The sequence below is a fragment of the Rhinopithecus roxellana genome, chromosome 21, assembly GCF_007565055.1.
Source record: "Rhinopithecus roxellana isolate Shanxi Qingling chromosome 21, ASM756505v1, whole genome shotgun sequence".
NCBI lineage: Eukaryota > Metazoa > Chordata > Mammalia > Primates > Cercopithecidae > Rhinopithecus > Rhinopithecus roxellana.
Window position 1 is genome coordinate 31,521,186 of NC_044569.1, and position 18,836 is coordinate 31,540,021.

General features: G+C 34.5%; 1 long non-coding RNA gene across 1 annotated transcript; it reads right to left on the reverse strand.

The window, feature by feature from the left end:
• Positions 1-2,473: 2,473 nt before the first annotated feature.
• LOC104675957 lies at positions 2,474-9,309 on the reverse strand. The gene is made up of 4 exons (XR_749856.2): positions 9,165-9,309; positions 5,490-5,526; positions 5,015-5,148; positions 2,474-2,707 (listed from the first exon to the last, which is right to left on the reverse strand). It is a non-coding gene; the product is annotated as an uncharacterized LOC104675957 (long non-coding RNA).
• Positions 9,310-18,836: the final 9,527 nt, after the last annotated feature.

Genomic DNA, 18,836 nt, shown 5'->3' on the forward strand with positions numbered 1-18,836 from the left:
TTGTGATGGGAAATCTCATTTGTCAATTTTGCTTATAGAAAATTATTTTTGAAATATGTTTATGAATAAAAATTCAAAATGAAAAAAAAAAAAAAAAAAAAAAAAAAAGAAAAACGCAGCCTTCAGAGGTAATTTCAGTTAACTTAGATTGTGTGTTTGGGAAGCCCTAGTCACTTATTCCAGCATTATGTTTAATCTGGAGACAGTAAGCCAAAATTGACGCAGTGTTTTTTTTCTCTCTCTAACTCCCCAGTACACCCAGTACATAATAATTATTTTATAAATCATTTCGTTATAGTCTTATCAGAAATAAAATACATTGCATCTAGTTATCTTTTAAAGATAATTTGAATGGCTTCATTATCCTGTATATACAACTTATCAAACCTATCTTGTAAATCAGTATGCACTTCAATACCAGCAAGGCTTGCGTAAACAAGAGTTTTATGAGTCTTAAGTGATAATTACCACAATCTAATGAATTGCATAAATCATTTATAATGAAGAGAAATAAACAAGTACTCTGATATGTGCACATTAATAACTTAGGTTTTTCAAAAGCTGTGAGTAATTTAATTTAGATGGTGTGTCCACAGACAGTAACAACTTGAATTTTATTTGTGAAATAATTAGTGGTAAATCTAAAGGGATACAACTTATCTACTGGCAATACATTAAACTGAAAAATGAAGATTAATTTTGTCTTTGATGGAAATTATTCTGATAATATCTCATGACTTGAAAGTCACTGTAAAGAGGGAAATATGAAAATTGATTTAAGTTCGTTCTGACAAACCTAGAATTTATTCCAAAATATGAATTAGCATGCTTTGCAGTTCCAAGTAATTTGTGATATGCTGTAATTTTTAGTGATCCTCTCACTGAAGTGCTAATTGGAATTGTATTTATATATATTTATGAGTGGAGATAGAGGTTCATAACTTCTCTTCTACCTGTAACATCTTAATTTGGGTTACAAAAATACATTATTCATTCTTGAGGTTCTTTATTGGTTAAAAGGATATTCATTCAGGTAACAAAAAACTGAAACTAGCAAAAAACTTCTTTCTTCTTCCAGTAATAGGCTTTATCTTTGTTAATACATTTTTTATAAGCATTTTATTTTCCTTAACTTTATCTAACCATCATCTTCTTTTCTGCAATTAAGTTTGAAAGCTGAATTGTTTCCAATCTATTAAGCTTCCAGTTACTTCCTTCTTTGAAAGATAAACAATATATTAGAGTGGGATGGTCTCAAATTTGAAATCTATGCATTTACTCATCTGTTGGTTTATTCAAAAACATTTACCACATCCTATGGTAAAAATGGTGATTATTATGATGAAGATATAACTAAGGACATAACAGCCAATAATGAAAAATGATTATATCAATACATATAATACATATTATATTATAATAATTGTTAGATGATAATCATATATTAGCATATATTATCTATTATATAAAATAATTACTATATCTGTAGTATATAAATATATAATTATAATTAATTATATAATATTTGCCATAAATAATTACTAATAATCAATACTTTATTGTAAACGTTGTTTTGGGAATGATTTATGCCTACAACTTAGTATTGAAAGATGAGTCATACCCTGCCTAGGCCACTGAGATTTTATTCTCTAAGGAGTTTTCCAATTAAGTCAATTGCCAACTGGCAAAATCAACAGTATAAATGGAATCCAGTGTCATTTAAAAAATGGAACATACCACTGGGCACAGTGGCTCACATCTGTAATCTCAGCATTTTGGGAGGCTAAGGCGGTTGGATCACCTGAGGTCAGGAGTTCAAGATCAGCCTGGACAACATGGTGAAACCCTGTTTCTACTAAAAATACAAAAAATTAGCTGGGCGTGGTGGCGTGTGCCTATAATCCCAGCTACTCTGGTGGCTGAGGCAGGAGAATCGCTTGAACCCGGGTGGAGGTTGCAGTGAGCAGAGATCATGCCAGCACTCCAGCCTGGGTGACAGAGTGAGACTCTGTCTCATAAAAAGTAAAATAAAATAAAAAATAAAAATGGAAGATATCACGCCTCTCATTACAACAAGTGCATATGGACATACAACCAACAGCAAAATAGCAATAAACTTTAGGACTTCGTGGCCTTCAGAAATAACACTGAATAATGCAGTAGGGTGGAAGGAAGAGAATACCCGAGAAAGAACGGCCAGTTTATGGACAACCATATTAAAGAGTGAGAGATGATTACCATTTTAAAAAGTGCTACTGTTCGTGACTTACCTCCATAAGTCAGCCTACTTGTAGAGGTAAACCAGTTAGGCTTAAAAACAGGAAATGAATAGACACATTTTGATACTTGGAGTTCGATGAAAATGTGCGTTCTTACAGTATTCTTCTCCACAAGTGCTTTTTACATCATTTCTGGTACCAACTTATTGACTGCAATTTTATTCAAGCTGAAAGGCATTAGAATACATATTAATTTTATTTCATATTTTTATTGTTTTTCCATAAAATAATTTACCAATTTGAAACTATAATTGACTTTATTGATAAGTTTTAGGTGAGCAGTATCTTTTTAAAAATTTAATCTTTTCGTGGGGAGAGCTCCAGGGCCACTTCTCTTTGATCACTCTTTCTTCAGATGTGTCAAAATCAATGCATATCACTCCAATTTGTAAAACTCATATATTCTACTAAGTATATGGAATAAACCTCTGTGAAAAGAAAAACAGTAAACAAATTAAATTTAAAAGAGTTTAATTGCGCAAAGAATGGTTTGTGAAATGGGCAGCCCCGAACCCGAATAGGTTCAGGGAAATTTCAGCCTGCTTAGTGGTCAGAGATTTATGGACAGGGAAAGGAAAGTGAGGTACATAAAACAAAAGTGAGATGTAGAAACAGCTGTGTTGGTTACAGCTGTGTTTGCCATATTGGAACACGATTTGAAGAACTGGCCACCTTTGGCTGACATTTGGTGGTTGGCACAAGAGTAGATTGGCTAAAGATTTAATTAATCATGCCTGTTAAATAACAGTTCAATAAAAACTTTGAAACAATGAGGGAAGAGGGCTTTCAAGTTGGCAAATACATCTAAGTGCTAGGAAGGTGGCACACTCCAACTCCATGGAGATGGAATGACCCGTCCACACCTTGCCCTAACCTCTTCCTCTTGCTGTACTTTGATCTTTCACAATGACCTGTAACAGTAAGGAGAGCATTTTCCTGTATTCTGTGAGTCATTATAGCAAATTGCCAAAGCTGAGAGAAGGTCATGAGAACCTTTGAATTTGTACTCAGCAGATTACTTAGCCTGGGCACACATTTCTGGTTAGTGTCTGAAGTGGATCAGTTTTGTGTGACTGAGCTGTTAATTTTGGGGATCTGTACTAAATCCAGGGAATTAAGTGTCAGAATTTAACTGAATTGTAAGACAACCAAATGGTGTCAGGGAATTGTGGAATTGCTTGGAAAAATCACAGAGGCATGGACAAGAAAGCTGGGATGCAGTGACAGAGCAGTAGGTAAGATTACATACATAGATTAAGAAAATTAAATACACAGAAACCATAAAATATTAATATTAAAATATTAATAAAATATTAAATATATTTATTTAATAATAAATTAATATTTATTTAATTCATAAAATATTAAGATATAAAATATTAAATTTTAATTAATTATATTAATTAAATTATATTAATATATTTTATATTATAAAATATTAAAATATATCTTAATAAATTTAATTTACAAATATTAAATAAATTTAATATCAATTATTAAATTTATTTTAATATATAATATTTATTATATTAATATTAATAAAATATTAATAAAATATTAAAATATAAAAAATATTCATATTTTTATAAATAAAATATATGTTAATAATTAATAATTATTAAAATATTAAAATATTTTATTAATATTTATAAAATAAAATTATTCAATAAATATTAAAATATTAAAATATTAATAAAATTAAAATATTAAATATTTTTATATTAAATAAAATAAATATTAATATTAATAAATATATTAATAAAATATAAAATATTAAAATATAAAAAATTCAAAATATTCTTAATAAGGGCAGTATTTGGGAAAATAATTAGTCAGAATCAGAAATACTGATCCCATGTGGTTTGCCAAGGAGTTTCACTGAGCTCCATTTGGAAGGGTATATAAGAAACCAAAGAAAGCAAAGATGACAGCTTTTCCCTGCATGTGGTAGAGAAGAAAAGGAAAGCATTTAGGGAGCAGTTTAAGGTTTTCGAAATTTGGCAGTGTCTACATTAAAGAAGACTGGGATGGAAAGGGAACATCAGAGGAAGCAGATGTGGGGACAGTGCTCCTGGAATACAGGTGGGAGTGAGGGATTCAATCCTTTTGCGATTGAAGTTCTAGGAAATTCAAAATTGAGAGAAAAAGTTTTAGGAGAGAAAGGATTATAAAACTCTAGGCATGGAGGCCATTGAGGACACAGAGTTCAGAAGTTCCAATAACAGCCATAAATCAAAAATATCTGAATGTGACTTCCAACTGAGACGAATGTGGAGACCAGAGACAATTCCATCTTGAGGGAAGGGACACAGAGATGCTTGGAATCCTGGACCAGAAGGAAGTGCAGGTTATTGTGTTGAAATGTGAAAGAAGCTTTGGTTTATTTGTGAGGTTGGGGAGTTACAGAGCTAATATAAAACACAAAAGGCTAAGAGTGATTCCAGAACAAAACATAAGCCCTGATATTAAAAGACATAGAAAACGTGTTTCATCAAACCTCCATCCAATTTAGCACCATGGTGAAAGAAAAAAGGGATGAAAAGGGAACTTAGTAACTAGATAATATAGAAATATTATGTGGGTTAGTAATAAAAAGAAGAAGTCACAAAAGAGCATTCATTATGAAGAATTACTAAGTTTTCAAGAAAACTGGACTGTTTAAGATGCCATTTTCTGAGAGTAAAAATGTGTGTTTTGGTAAATGCCCATGATACTGTAATTAATATAATAGAAACCTATTAGTTGGTGATTTTTCCCCACTTTGTTTTAAGTGAGAAGAGGCCCTGAGCATTAATAGAGCATCATTCTGGCAAAACTGAAAGCTATAATTTTATAGGTTGTGTTTTATTTTGTCTGTCTTCACACTTCCCTAGAAAAATATACACAGAAAAATAACAAACACATACACATCAAAAACAACAATTAAATTTCAGTTAAACGCTGGGTAGCAAGGGAAGATAAACTCCAAACTCCAAACAAATGTCTTAATAAGATATATCTTCCTGCGAGTAATTAGAAAAAGAAAAAATGAAGAAAGGGATATTTTAAGAAGGTAATTTATTCAAGACAGTACAGGTAAATTGAGTTATTTCTATTAATAGAGTATATTCTTAACTATGTTAAGTGAGTCAGGGAACTAAATTTGATGACAACTTTACATGATATTTTCTGGAATAACTCCAGAGAGCTCTTATTTTACACTCCACACACCTCTTCCCTTTTGCTTGCAGTGGTTTCACTAGAAGAGCTGAGAAGAACATGAGAAAGACGTAACAAAAGGGAAGGAAACAAAGTTAACAGAAAGAGAAGAAAAAAATGTTTGAAAATATATAAACAATTTTCTGGATATCTGTTTTTAAATCTTTGATTGAACCGATACCCATTTTTGACTTTGTGACTGTGCAACGAAGCAACAGTGGGAATACATTGACAAAGTGCTCATGGTGAATGATGTTGATATTTTAGAAGCAAAGGGAACAAGGTGTTTCAGCACATCTTTGAAACCTGGTATTTTGTATCTTTATTATGTGTGTGCTCTAATAAAAAGATGACTGCAAGCTGTTCTAAGGTATTGACAAATCAGTTAAAAATCCATTCCAATAATGCCTACCCAGTTCTGTTATAAATTCCTTTGTGTTAGTTTTTCTTCTGCAAGCAAGCATTTCCTCAGAATAAGAAATTACATCAATTATAACTGTGTATATGATCAGAAGCATATGCATACATAATATTATAAATAAAATCCTAAAAAAAATTTAATAAAAATTTGTAAATATATAATTTGATATATCCAAGCCATGTGTGAAGATTTTATTTACCAGATGAGAAGTTGAGGCGCACCACGGAAGTCTGAATAATTCATTCAAATTTATGAAGGTTCTATTCAGGTGGCCTGAATAGAACTTCCAGCCCCATTCTCTTCCACTACAAATACTGTGACTATACATTGAATGTGTATACCAGTCAATCTCTTTAAAAATTTTGGACACAGTTTGCAAGAGGTATTGTTAATTCCCTACATAACTTCACTGCTCAAAGCGAAGCCTTCTGTCTGTTCTTTGCTTCTGTATTTGGCTAACAGTTTCTAGCACTCAGCAGTCAGGGTGGGCTGCCACCCGTGAAGACAACCAGAAAATCAAAACGTTCAGTTGTCTTATCCACACCTCCAATCTAGCTCCCTTTGATGGCAGCCACAGCCTGCCTGGAGCAGCCACTGCCAAGAGGCCGGCTTCGCTGGCGGAGGCGTAACAGGGGCTGCATGCTCCAGCCAGCTGGAGCAGGGAAAAGGCGGGAGACCTGCCCACTTCCAAGTTGGAGGGGCGGCAGCCCCACACTTCCAGGCACAGCTGCAGCCGCCCAAGCCCAGCTGCAGACATGGGCATTCCTGTGCTCTCGGGGGCCCAGGAATCCCCCCTGCCCCAGCAGGCTTGAGAGTGCCTCCTTCTGCTACGTGGACTCTCCCTGCTCCCAGCACCCACTCAGATTTCGGAGCAAAGTTGAAGCCGAGCCCGGATGCTGTCATGACCCAACTGGGTGTGTGCATGCTCAGGGAGGCTCTGACAAGTCAGTCCCCTGCCGCCTCAGTCCCCTCTGGGCTTTGGGCACTGACAAGCACAGGAGAGGGGTCAAGGGGAGGCTGAGGGCACCTCGGCTCAGGCCTGCAGGCACCCCTCCATACAAACAGCCTGGGCTCCATAGATGACATACAGATGGTGACAGGAAGCAGACAGGCTCCTGGGCAGAAAAAGGCAGGTACCTGTTGAAGCCCCACCGTCAAGCCAGTGAGGGCCTGAAGCATGAGAGCTGGACTGCCAGTTCTGCAGACCAGAGTGAGAACTTACGGTGCTTTCTCTGGGTCCACCTATGGGGGGTGCATGGACCAATCAGCACAAACTTCCTCTCCTCTGAAGCTCATACAAACGCTGGACTCAGCTGGACTCAGGCAGATGATGGATGGGAAGACCTGCCTGTGGATAGGAGCTACCCACTCCAGGTCTCCTTCCCGCTGAGGGCTACAGGGCTACAGAGACAGTAAGGTGACCTCCCTCTGGATTGGAGCTACCTACTCTGGGTCTCCTCTCCACTGAGAGCTGCACTCGTTGGGATGACTGGCCTGTGGATAGGAGGTACCCACTTTGGCTCTCCTGAGAGCTGTACTATTGCTCAATAAAGCACCTCTTTGCCTCACTCATCCCCTAGTTGTCTGCATATTTAATTCTTCCTAAGAACTGGGGACCTGCTGAATGGTGGGACTGAAAGAGCTGTAACATAAACTGCTGAAACACACCCACCCCCCACCCACCCACCACTCACCTCTTGCAAGCAAGGACAAGAGAGAGGGAGAGAAGAGGTGCAGCCTTTCAGGGATCCCAGACCTAGGAGCTCCCCAGGCCAGGGCTATGACACCTTGGTGTTCTGCAGTTCCTGGAGTCTCCAAGCTTCCAGGCACCACGACATTCCCAGGTGTCCAGTGGAAGCCACTTGCAGTAGGCCTGGTTCAGCGGCAGCCTCACAGGGAACTGGTGCCTATGCTGTCACCTGGAGCTGCCTACCCCACTGCAGCTGGTGTGCCTGGCTGTGAACAACAGCCAGACACCATGCTCACTCACTCATGCATTCCTTGCTGCTCCATGCCTGGCTCACCCTTGGCAGGGCTGGGATCCAGCCTGGTAGCGCAAGCTGAGAGCAGATTGCAGGCCAAGTAGGCAGAACAAGTCCAGCTGGCCTGAGCAAAACTCTGGCAAAGGCACCGCCAGCCACAGAGGCTTCTGGCTGGCAAAATGACACCCCAAGGATCCCATCACACCTTCCTATTTTCTCTGCAATATTTTGAAACAAATGATATTCTTGACATTTAAAAAGTAAGATTATATTTTACTAAAGGTCCTTTCCTTCACATAGTATCATATTTCTATTCTCATCTAAGTATTGTATAGATGAAATAAATTTGAAGTGAACAGGGAAATTGCAGACACAGGGAAACTGCTATCACAAACACCTACACACACACACACACACACACATATCACAGGAGATGAGGTCCCTTCATTTGTAGCCTCATTACAAAACTAAAAAAATAAATAAAGTGAACCTTCTCTTCTGAATAAGTTTTGCAGTAGGAGTTGTATAAAAGGTAAATTTTTGGTTTAGTTTCCTTAGGCTAGAAATTACTATTCCAATCATTTTCATAGTAAAATAACATGCAAACGTAGGTCAATGGTGATAGCATTTGTTATATGAGAAAGTGTTAGAGGATTCCTTAAACAATACAATTTCAAGAGAGGCTGGTAAAATATAAAGCATGAAAATGGAATTTTTATTAGGATGTTGAAGAAAACAGAATTGTGTTATTTTATGTTTAGCTTTTCACCATAATAAATTATTTCACTAACTGGTAGTAGTTAGTAGAATAATAAAGCTGGCAGGGTTTTTGAAAATAATATATTAGAAGCATCATTTTTGTTTCTATTCTCATGCATGACTAGCAAAAGAAAAGGGTCTGTCTACAGTCAACAAAGATGAACAAATGGCTTCCTGTAAGTTTCAGATCTATTCCCCTTGAATAGCTCACACACACACACACACACAAAATAGTAAAAAAAAAAAAAAAAAAGTCAACCCTATTCATGAGTTGTTCTTTTCCCCTTTAACTTCTTTCAAATACATAAGGAGCATTCTTGTGGGATTCATTCAATTAAATTTTACACGCATTTTCATTTACCTATACAATACTAAATATAATTTTTCAGCAGAAAATAAGTTGCAAACAATAAACAGCATACTTGTTAACTATGAAAAATTAAAGTGCCATGTTTGTCCAGGGAGTAAGCACTTTCTATACTTGAAAACATTAATCCAGTAATTCAAATATTTATTGATACTTACTGCATCCCAGAAACTGGAACATAATGGATACACTTTTTGTTCTCCTGAAGTTTACAATCTAAGCCAACTAAACACAGTGGATTTCCAAATGTGCATTAAAAGTTCAAGAACTGGGTCTCTGGTAGAGTCAGCTTCTAAAATATTACAAATAAAATATTGAATTCAGAGATCTGTAAAGTGTTTATGGTTAACTTTTACATTAAAACATTGAACATTAATCTTAAAGTCACAAGTGAGCACACATATACATTTCACAATGTTGTCCAAGAACATGTTTCTGTTTTTTTTTTTCTTTCTAGAAATAATTTATTTTTATGTTATTTCATGGTTTCCTTTATACTTCTGGCTTTTGCAATTTGTTTTAAAAATTTATCTTTATTAACAAACAATGTAACAAATGCTCTGCAATATCTTCTAACATTTTATCACTTTTTTATAATATTTAAAATATTGAACCACATAGGATTTATTAATAAGTATAATGATTAGTCTTATGTGTCCTGAATGGGCTTCAGGGTGCCCAGATATTTGTTCAAACATTATTCTGGGTGTTTCTGTGAAGGTGTCTTTGAATAAGATTGACATGTAAGTTGATAGACTGAGAAAAATCAGAATCCATTCCCTAAAGGAGGCAAGCTTCATCCAGTCAGTTGCAAGCCTGACTGGAACATAAAAGCTGACCCTCCCTTGAGCAAGAGAGGATTCAGACTCAAACATCAGGAAGGAACCAGACCATCAACCCTCCTGGTCGAAGGCTATGCCATTGCGTCTCTTGGGTCTTCAGCTTGTCAGCTCGCTTTGTAGAGCCTGGGACTTTTCAACCTCCATAATCACGTGAGCCAATTCCTTATAAGAACTCTCTGTCTCCCTCTTTCTGTCTCTCTCTGTCTCTCTCTCTGTCTCCCTCTTTCTGTCTCCCTCTCTCTCTCTCTGTGTGTGTGTGCTGTTTCTCTAGAGAACCCTAATACATATGTGATTTTGATGATACTATTTTTTACTTTAATGAACTACTATTTCCTCTCTCTAAATTGGATGTCATTTTTATGACATATTAAGTTCTCACGTGGATCTGTCTTCAGAACATTTTATTCTTGTTTACTGATCTATTTGTGTTTTTCTGAACTCGTACGATATGTTTGTGTAGACTATTTTTATGGTAACGTTTAAACTTATTTAATATAGTCCCTTAAATTCTTATATTAAATATAATTAGCAAATCACATATATTTACTCTCCTATATATATTTTGAAATCAGCCACTTCCTATTTTAAAATATTATGTCAAGTTAAGTACTTGAATTGTTGGTGAGTATCCTTCTTCCTGATATTACTGATAGCAATTTTAACATTTCACTATTTAAAGTGGTGTATTGAAACAGGAGTCAACATGAATGTGCTCCCATTGACTAAAAGCTGGAATAATATGAGCAAAACATAGCTGCCATAATATTGCATTTTAAACATAAAGATACAATACATATTCATAAGCCCAAACTGATATTAATAAATACTTAAAGAAAGAAAGAAATGGGGGAGAAATGACTCATATTCCTTAAAAGTGAATACTAAATAATGCCTATAGAATTTATGAGTAAAATAGAGCATCACTTTTTTAAACCTCAGTGACAATTGCTTCAAGTAAAAATCTAACTATGACTTCTAAAACTGGTGGTTGAATCTTGAATCAACAGGTTATTTATATAGCCTCTAAGTAAAAAGTCCAAAATATTTATTAACATAATGGCCTTAACATATGTCTTTGCTATTCCTCAGCCAACCTTAGTAACTAAAGCAACATACTAAGAAAAAATGGTAAATTTATAGTAGAGAAACCTGGGAGAGACATCATAGCCAAGTAATAATAAGTCATGATGATATTAGGTATCTCGTAATACGATTTAATCAGAAAGGCACTTCATATCCATAGTACCATTGTCTTAAATTCCAGTCTAACCATGAGAAAAGATTGGATAATCCAAATAAAGGACACTTTATAAAGCGAGTCATCAGTAGTCTTCAGAACTGTCCAATCATAGACACACAAACACACACACATACAAGTTACTGAAAACTGTCATAGGTTGGAAGAGACAATAAGTAAATAAATATGACTGATATAGAAAATGTATAAGTACAAATTTTACAATCTAAAATATTAATATGACAAATGTAAAGGCATTAAATCAAAAACTAGGTCGATTAATAAAAATCAATCTTGGTCACAAGCCTGATCTTCACTCTAACATTAATATTGCCAGACATTTAAAATTTATATATTTGAATGATAGTTAAAATTTACATGAGCAATATATAAATTTGCAACACTTTAATATGAGATTACTTTTGATTCTATTGTTTTATTTTCTAAAATAGATTATTATTTATTATGTTAATTTAAACATAATAAAATTATTCTCAAAGTAATTTATGTTTTCTGAAATTGTATTTATATTTTCAGAATTATTCACAAATCATAAGAAATGTTTATACTTGTAAGCATTATTCTAAGGTTTTCTGAAAGGTCATATCTAATTATAATAAAGAACAATTCGAGAAAAATATAATCATGAGACATAAAATAATGATTTTTCTAACTTATACTCACAGCAAAATAAGTTAGAGATAGCTAAATCCTTTCCTTACAAAAATTAAATGAAATAAAATACAAGTCCACATGAAGTACCCAATGATATAAGCATATTATATGATCCTGATGCTGGGTAAATTCTTATCTGAATTAAAGCATGATGTAAAAATAGAAAATAAGATTTTTAAAAGTATATAATTGAAAAGACATATTTCACTTGCAAAATTAATCATCACACTTCCTTTTAAATTATGAATAGACTAATAGCAAACAATTCAACAAAAAGGCCTAAAATAATTATACTTTTATTTACAGTTTTTGAGGCAGAGTCTCACTCTATCAACCAGGCTGGAGTGGTGTGGCATGATTATAATTTACTGCAGCCTCATACTCTTAGGCTCATGTAATCCTCCTGCTTTAGCCTCCCAAGCAGCTGGAACCACAGGTGTGCACCACCACACCTGGCTAATTTTAAATTTTTATTTTCTTAGAGATGGGGTCTTGCTACATTTCCCAGGATAGTATTGAACTCCTGACCTCAAGCAATTCTCTTCCCTTGGCCTCCCAAAGTCTGGGAGCACAGGCCTGAACCACTGCAATGGGCCAAAAATAAATAATCCATAATATGAAACAAACACAGTAAAAACAGCTAAATACCAACTAGTCTGTTGTTCACCTTGTCTATTCCAAAGAGTAGAAACACTGACAACATTCAACAATGATATAGGGATACCAAAAATAACCCTTTAATGCTTAGTAGTAGTCCCATGTTGGAGTTATGCACATTTATATTTTAAGCAAACAAAATTAAATGTTAAGGTTGCAACAAGAAAGAACATTTCAATAAAATCAATGTTTGCAAGAGGTCTATAAATCACACAAATATAACTTTTTCACTGATAATGGGTTCTTTCCTTGACTAATCTTTCCAAATTTATGTTTATCTCTGTAGAAGTTAACTCTTTAACAACAATATTTGACATATAAAAAAATTTTGCCAAATCAGGGCAAAGCCTTTCAAATTCTCATATTAAATAGTTGATAGACAACAAAGAAAGTTTAACTAACATTATTACCCACATCTAAAAATCTTTCACTTATATAGATTTGACCTGACCCAAATTTTGCCTTCCAAATACCAGATGCCACCAATCACATTAGTATGTGAAAGTTCTGGTATTCATTAATTTTACCAACTTCTACTCCCACCTTTGTGTTTTCTTAGCTGATATTATGAGTCAATACAATACCATTTTTTAAATACAAAAATTAGAAGTGCTAGTTTCTCCAAGTGCAAAGAAACCAGCACAAGAATTCTGGCACTATGAAAAATCTAAATATAGTGAAACCACCAAAAGACTGCACTAGCTCTCCAGCAATGGTCCCCAACCAAAATGGAAACTCAAAATGACAGATAAAGAATTTAAAGCATGGATTTCAGGAAGTTCAATGAGATCCAAGAGAAAGTTGAAAATCAGCATAAATAAACTCGTAAAGAAATCCAAGGAAAGAAGGAAGAAATAAACAGTAAGAAAAAAAAATTCTGAACTTCTGGAGTTAAAAACTCATTTTAGGAGGTTTTATAATACATTTGAAAGCTTTATCAATAGACTGAACCAAGCAGAAGAAAGAATTTCAGAGCTTAAAGACTATTCTTTCAAACTAACTCACTCAGACAAAAATAAAGAAAAAAGAATGTAAAAAAACGGTGTTTTAGAAATATGGGATTATATAACATGACTCAACCTATACAAGCTATTGGTATTCCTGACAGAGAAAGAAAAAGTTAAAAACCTGGAAAATATACTTGATGGAAAAATTAAATAGAATATCCCTAATATTGCTAGAGGTTGACATCCAGATACCAGAAATACAGATAACACCAGTGAGATATTATACAAAACAAACATGACCAATGTATATAGTTACTGGACTGTCCAAGGTCAACACTAAATTAGAAAACATTAAAGGCAGCTGGAGAAAATGGTCAGATCAAATACAAAGGAAACCCCATCAGGCTAACAGCAAACTTTTCAGCTGAAACCTTATAAGCCAGACGAGATTGGGAGCCTATTTTAAGCATTTTTAATGAAAAGAAATTTCCACCAAGAATTTCATATCCTGCCAAACTAAGCTTCCTAAGTGAAGGAGAAATAACATGTTTTCCAAACAAGCAAGTGCTAACAGAATCGGTTACCACAAGACAAGCTTTACAATAGATCCCTAAGGGAGTTAAACATGTAACAAAAGAGCAATACCTCCTACCACAAAAACATGCTTAAGTACATAGCTCTCAGACCCTATAAAGCCACCAGCCTAACAACCTCACATTAGAATCAAAACTTCAAATCTCAGTGTTAACCTTGAATGTAAGCCAGTCTAAATGTCCCACTTAGAAGGGACAGAATGGCAAGTTGGATAAAAAAATAAAAGCATCTGTCTGCTGTCTTCAAGAGACCTGTTTCAAATGAAAAGATGCCCAATAGGCTCAAAATATAGGGTTGAATAAAAATCCGCCATGCAAATGGAAAGCAAAAAAGAGCAAGTAAGAATGATAAGATATTACTACTCTTATATCTGATAAAAAAGACTAAACCGACAACATAAAAAGGCATAATGACAAAGGGTTCAAATCAACAAGAAGAACTAACTGTCCTAAATATATATGCATGCAAGATGGGAGCACCCAGATTCATAAAACAAGTACTTCTAGACTCACAAAAGGACTTAGACCATCCTACAATAAGAGTGGGGAACTTCAACACCCCACTGACAGCATTAGACAGATCATTGAAACGGAAAACTAACAAGAAATTCTGAACGTAACATTGACACATAACCAATAGGACCTAATAGATTCAGAATACACCACTTATCATCCACAAAATACACATTCTTCTCATCCACACATAGAACATATTCCAAGATCAACCACATGATCAGCCATTAGGCAAGTCTCAATAAATTCCAAAACATTAAAATCATACCAACCATAATCTTGCTACAGTGGAATAAAAATAGAAATCAATATCACCCCCCCACAAAAAAAAACCCTCCCAAACAATACAATTAGATGATAGTTAAACCACTTGCTCCTGAAAGATTTTTGGGTAAATAACAAAATTCAGGTAGAAATTTAAAAGTTCTTTAAAATAAATTACAACTGACATTCCAAAATTTCTTGGATACAGCAGAAGCAATGCTAAGAGGAAAGTTTATAGTGCTAAATGCCTACCTCAAAAAGTTAGAAAGATCTCAAATTAATGATCTGACATCATACCTAGAGGAACTAGAAAGACAAGAACACACTAACCCCAGGGCTAGCAGAAGAAAAGAAATATCTAAAGTCAGAGCAGAACTGAATGAAATTGAGACTCAAAAATCCACGCAAGGAATCAACTAACCTAAAGTTAGTTTGGAAAGGAGAAACAAGATCTATAAAACACTGGCTAGATTAACAAAGAAAAACGAGAGACAAATCCAATAAGCACGATCACAAACAACAAAGGTGACATTACAACCAGTCCTTCAGAAATACAAGGATCCTCAGAGACTATTATGATCACCTCCACATTAACATTCTAGAAATTCCAAAAGAAATGGATAATTCCCAGAAATGCACAACCTACCAAGCCTGAATCAGGAAGAAACTGAAACCCTGACAGACCAATACTGAGTTCTAAAATTGAATCAGTAATAAAAAACCTACCAACCAGCCAACCAAAAAAAAAAAAAAATCCCAGGCCAGATGGATTCACAGCCCAATTATAGCAGACACACAAAGAAGAGTTGGTACCAACCCTACTGAAACTATTCCAAAAAATTGAGGAGAAAGGGCTCCTCCCTAACTCATTCTGTGAAGCCAGCATCATCCCAGTACCAAAATCTTGCAAAGATGCAATGACAAAGAAAACTGCAGGCCAACATGACTGATAAACATAGATGCAAAAATCCATAACCAAATACTAGCAAACCAAACTCGACAGCACATCAAAAAGCTAATTCGCCATGATCAAATAGGCTTTCCTCCTTAGGTGCAAGGTTGGTTCAATGTATTTAAATCAACAAATGTGATTCACCACATAAACAGAATTAAAAACAAAATCCATGTGATCATCTCTATAGATGCAGAAAAGGCCTTTGATAAAATCCAATATCCATTCATGGTAAAACTCCCAGGAAATTAGGCTTCAGAGTAACATATCTCAAAACATAAAAGCCATATATGACAAACCTAAGGAAAACATCATACTGAGTAGGCAAAAATTGGAAGAATTTCCCTTAAAAACTGGAACCAGACAAATATGCCCCTCTCACCACTGGTATTCCGCATAGTACTGGAATGCTAGCCAGAACAATCAGTCAAGAGAAATAAATAAAAGGATTCCAAATAGAAAAAGACGAAGTCAAACTATCTGTCTTGACTGATGATATAATTCTGTACTTAAAAAATCCTAAAGACTCTGCCAAAGGGAACTTGGAACTAATAAATGTCTTCAGTAAACTTTCAGGATACAAAATCAATGTACAAAAATCAGTAGCATTTCTATACACCAAAAACTTTCAAACCGAGACCCAAGTCATGAACACACTTCCACTTACAATAACCACAAGGAAAAGGAAATACCTAGGAATACATCTAACCAAGATGATGAGATCTCTTTACAAGGAGAACTACAAACCACTGATAAAAAATATCACTGATGGCACAAACAAGTGGAAAAACATTCTGTGCTCATGAATTGGAAGAATCAATATCATTAAAATGGCAATACTGTCCAAAGTAAGCTATAGATTCGATGCCCTTCCTATCATGCTACCAATGTCATTTTCTTCACAGAACTACAAAAAGCTATGCAAACATTTATATGGAAGCAAAAAAGAACCCAAATTGTCAAAGCAATCTTCAGCAAAAAGAACAAAGCCAGAGCATCACGTTACCTGACTTCAAATTATAGTATTTGACTCTAGTAGTCAAAACAGCATAACACCGGTTAAAACAAAAAAAACAAACAAAACAAAAAAAAACAGAAACAAAAACTGATGGAACAAAGTAGAAAACTGAGAAATAAGGCTGCACACCTACAGGTGTCTTATTTTCAGTACAGCTGACAAAAACAAGCAATCGGGAAAGAACTCCTTAATTAACGGTGCTGGGATAGTTGACTAGCTATATGCAAAGAGTGAAACTGGACTCCTACATTTCACCATATACAAAATGTAACTCAAGATGGACTAGAGATTTAAATATAAGACCTCAAACTGTAATAACCCTAGCAGAAATCCTAGGAAACACCATTCTGGACATTGGTCTTGGAAAATAATGTATGTCTATGTCCGCAAAAGCAATTGCAACCAAAACAAAAATTCACAAGTGAGGCCTGCTTAAACTAAAGAGGATTTGAACAGCAGAATAAACTGTCAACAGAATAAACAGACAACCTACAGGATAGGAAAATATATTCACAAGCTATACATTTGAGACAGGTCTAATATTCAGAAATTATAAAGAATAAGCAAAAAACAAATAACCCCATTAAAATGTCAAGAAAAACATGAACAGACACATCTCGATAGAAGATATAAAAGCAACCAAAGAAAAGAAGACAAAAATGCTCAACATGACTAATCATTGGCGAAATGAAAAAACCACAATGAGACACCATCTCATGAGAATGACTATGATTGAAAACTCAAAAAATAAAACACAAACCAACAATAAAAAAGATAATACCATTTCTTATGAAAGTTTCATTTATCCAATTAAGAAATGTTCACTGAGTACATGTGAGTTAGTACTATTTTTGTATTTTGGAGAATAAAAATGTAAGCAAGATTATTTCTTTGTTCTCGAAGATATTACAATACAGTTAAAATATAAGGCAGATGTATGTATCGTATATAATGAATGCTTCAACAGGTGTCTATACAAATGTATATGCTGGAATAGGCATTGGATAACTTGTTTTAAAATGCAATCACAAAGAATAATTAATTTGTAATCACCCTTGTTGAGGGGTTTTAAATGCATGCATATACTAATTTAATAACTATAGAATATTCAAAGACCAAAAATATAGATCAATCAACAACATCTTGAGAAAAAGAAAATATTAGCTGTGTTTGACAAATGAGATGTCTGAATGTGTTGGATATAAGATGCCAACTTGAATGAAAACAGTTGTTTTTGGAAGCTTAAACCAATAATCCCCTTGATAGCCATGATCACAAATTATTCTATTACTTTTAGTGTTACTGAAAATATTGCTGAAAATAAAATGCATACTTAGCACTGCACCATCTATATTAGTAAGTTTAATCTGGTAGAATGAGTTGGAGAGTGATGCTTCTTCTGTATGCCAATTGCGGTAATCAGGGAAAAACTGAAGCTTTCCCTTTTTATTCACCGTGAAGTTTTCCACTCCCCTGCCTGTCTTTAAGTCTCTGTCAAACACAAGAAGGTGATGCCCTTGGTTTAGGAAGCTCAGAATAAAATCTCTGCTTGTTCTCATTTGTGTGGTCTTTGTTTATGTCCACAATGGAAATGAAAGCAAGGATGTCAAAAGAGGCAATGCCAAAGCCACCAAGGAGGTTTTAGTGATCATTTAAATGAAAGGCTTAGAGAGTGGTTGAAATAATGGTTAGACTATTGCAATATTCCAATTGCTCATAATATTGTAATTATGCAATATCAGGGAATATTGCAATTATACAATATTAGGGAATATTATAATAGCAATGTCACAGAATATTCCATAATAATTGTGATGCAGAATTATAGAATATTATAATTGCAATATTTTTATAGTTACAACATTATGAGTACTGGAGTGTCCCAGCAGGCATATTTAAGGCAAACATTTTCTATATGGTAAGATTGGTTAAGTCAAATTTTTAGTCCCAAATATAACTCTTTGAATATATAGTTATTTTCCCTAATCCAAATACTTTAATATTTATTTTAAAATGTATTCATTAAAGGTATCGTAGACTTTGACATTTTCTCTTATAATTATTCCCAATATGAATCACATTAGTGCAAACTGATAAGAATCCAATCACCCTTCCTCACTGCATGTTATACC